This window comes from Chinchilla lanigera, unplaced genomic scaffold, assembly GCF_000276665.1.
Source record: "Chinchilla lanigera isolate Chin_1 unplaced genomic scaffold, ChiLan1.0 scaffold00043, whole genome shotgun sequence".
Classification (NCBI taxonomy): Eukaryota; Metazoa; Chordata; class Mammalia; order Rodentia; family Chinchillidae; genus Chinchilla; species Chinchilla lanigera.
In genome coordinates this window covers 17,777,282-17,780,164 of record NW_004955444.1, presented here as the reverse complement: position 1 = coordinate 17,780,164, position 2,883 = coordinate 17,777,282, and positions in this window count along the sequence as shown.

Genomic DNA, 2,883 nt, shown 5'->3' with positions numbered 1-2,883 from the left:
AACAAAACAAAACAAAACAAACAAACAAACAAAAAAGATTACTTTTAAGACAGGGTCTTATTAAGTTGTTCAGCCTGGCCTTGAACTTGTGGAGTCCTTGGCTCAACTTCCCAAGTAGCTGAGATTACAGATTTGTGCCATCATTCCTGACATGAAAGTTTTTATTAAAGGCTCATGTAGTAAATATCTTAGGGCTGGGGTTTTATGGTATCTGTTGTAGCTACTTCACTCTGCTGTTGTAGCATGAAAGCACCCACAAACCATCCCTAAATGAATTGGCATGGCCATGTACCAATAAAAATTTATTTACTGACGCTGGGGATATAGCTCAGTGGCACAGTGCCTGAGTTTGATTCCTGGTACCAAAAAACCCCACTTATTTACTAGCTGGGAGTGTGGCTCATGCCTGTGATTCCAGCACTCACAAAGCTGAGGCAGGAGGATCTTTGCGAGTTTGAGACCAGCCTGGGCTACAAAGTGAGCTCAAGGCCAGCATGAACTGCATAGTCTAAAAAAGACAAAGAAACCTTATTTACTCAAACAGGCGGCTGGCTTGCTGCTGTGTTCTGCCAGCTCTGTCACAGATTTCTGGTATTTGTTTCTTGCGTAGCCACAACTTCTGAGTTTTAATTTTTTTTGCTCATTGCTGACTTTGTTTTATATTTCTTTATACTTCTCTGAATGTCCCTTATTATCTTGAGAGTTCTTCTATTCATTTAACATTGTAATGTACTCAGGATCTCAGTGTTTTCAGTGGAAAGATTTTCAAAATATCCAGACTTCTGAAGTTCCAGTAGCTAAACCCCCAAATTTCCTTTTTCCTTTCAGTTTATATGATGGTAAGTTAGCTAAATGACAACCATCTGTTTTTTCTTGAGCATCTCCTAAGTCCTTTAACATCTTGACACACCAGTTTATAGCTTCTTTTCCTCTGAGAGTTTATGATCTCGGGATAGCATAATTTTCAGAAGAGAGATGCTAAAGGTTTGTGCTAGTATTGTTTGGACAATGCTTATATCTTGTACTCTGAGTAACTAATTTAAAGACAACAATATGCAGCATATTAATCATTGTTACTCTTCTGTTATCTTGTTTCAAAATTTTGGTTTTTTCTCTTTAAAATAAAATTTAAAAAAGGAAGAAAAAAAAAGAGAGAGGCTAAGATTCTGACATTTTTCCTGCCACATCAAAGAACAAAATACAGACATTGCTTGACTTGTGATGGTTCATGTTAACATAGTTTGACATTATAATAGTGTGGAAGTCTGCCTATATAGTCATTGTTTTTCACTTTCAGTACAATATTCAATATAGCTCATGAGATACTCAACTATTTATAAAATAAGCTTCATATTGGATGATTTTGAACATCTGTAAGCTAATGTAAGTGTTCTGAGCACATTTAAAGTAGATTAGACTAAGCCATGTTATTGGATAGATCAGATGTAACAATGCATTTTTGAGTTATGGTACTTTCAACTCAGGTATGGGTCACTGGGACACAACGCCACTGCAGATCAAAGACCATTTACAGAAGAGGTGTGAGGGTCGTGTGTGAGTTGTGTTTGTCCTCCTGACTGTCCCTGACGTTGTGGTCATTGGATCCCTTCTATGTGCCTGTCACTGCTTTAAGGGCTGAGAGTCACAGTGGAAACAAACAAAAAATCTTGCTCCCTTGGACCTGGCATTTTTGTAGGGAGAGACCAAAAATAAATAAATGGACAAAACAAAAATAAAATCAGGAAGTGAGAGTGTTGTGTTGAAAATCAAAGGAGTTGTTTCAGTGAAGAATGACTAGAGGGTGATGGTGGTTTAGATTGGGAGTTTCGTGAGGAGGCAACATGGAAACCTGGCTGCAATGGTACCAAAAAACAAGCTGCACAAAGATCAGAGGCAGGGAGGGAACAATTTTGGGGGGGATATTTACAGAGGTTGGAGAGAACGCTAGTGTAGCTGAGATACGGTAATAGAAAAAACTGAAACAAAAAGAAGCCAAAGAAGAAGAAAAATGGGCATCTGAGATACAGTGGGACTAGCCCCCGAATATGGTGAAAAGAAATTCTGAATGAGAGCTGTGCAGCCATCTCAGAAAGCAGTTGGTCCAAATGAAAGCAACATGGCTTAGGACTCGATAAAGAATGTACAGAACTGTGATGCGAACCTTTTTGAGCTTTTAATGGTACAAAGAGCCCACTTCCGTACATGTGTCATAGTTTCGCCACCCCTAGAATAAAAGGGAGTGCTTCAGTGCCCACTGATGTGAGGGAGAATTTGGGAGAGGTTGATAAGATGGACTTGTGTGTTTTATTTTAACCAGAAAATAGAAAGGTGGTCAAGATTGCAGGAAAATAAAAATTTTATAAGAAATTCATAATTCAAATATGACAAGCGGAAATATGGTATGATTTAGAGAAAATGACAATTCAATTTTTTTTTGGTACTGGGAGTTGAACTCAGGACCTTGCACTTGCCAGGCAGGTCCCCAGCCCTGAAAATGATGATTTAAGAAAGGAGGCTGTATTTGATCTTGGCACGTGGAACAGCCCCCTTTGGTCAGTGCAGGTTTAGTGATACACGGCCCGGATGCTGCTAAGGTTATTTTAAAAATAACTTTATTGAGATATCACCGATGTACAAATTTTATAAATTGAAGGTGCACAACTTGATACTTGGAGATATGTATACATTTTGACATGGTCACCACATGAAGCAAATTAACATATCCATTATGTCTAGTAGTTACCAGTGTGTGTGTGTTGCAGTCTTTTCTCAGTGAGAACAATCACGCTCCTCAGTGCTGTCGTGGGTTATATTCATGCAACATCAGTAGCACTGTAAATGTGGCTTCTGAATTTAAAGTTTTAGATTCCACCCATATGCGCA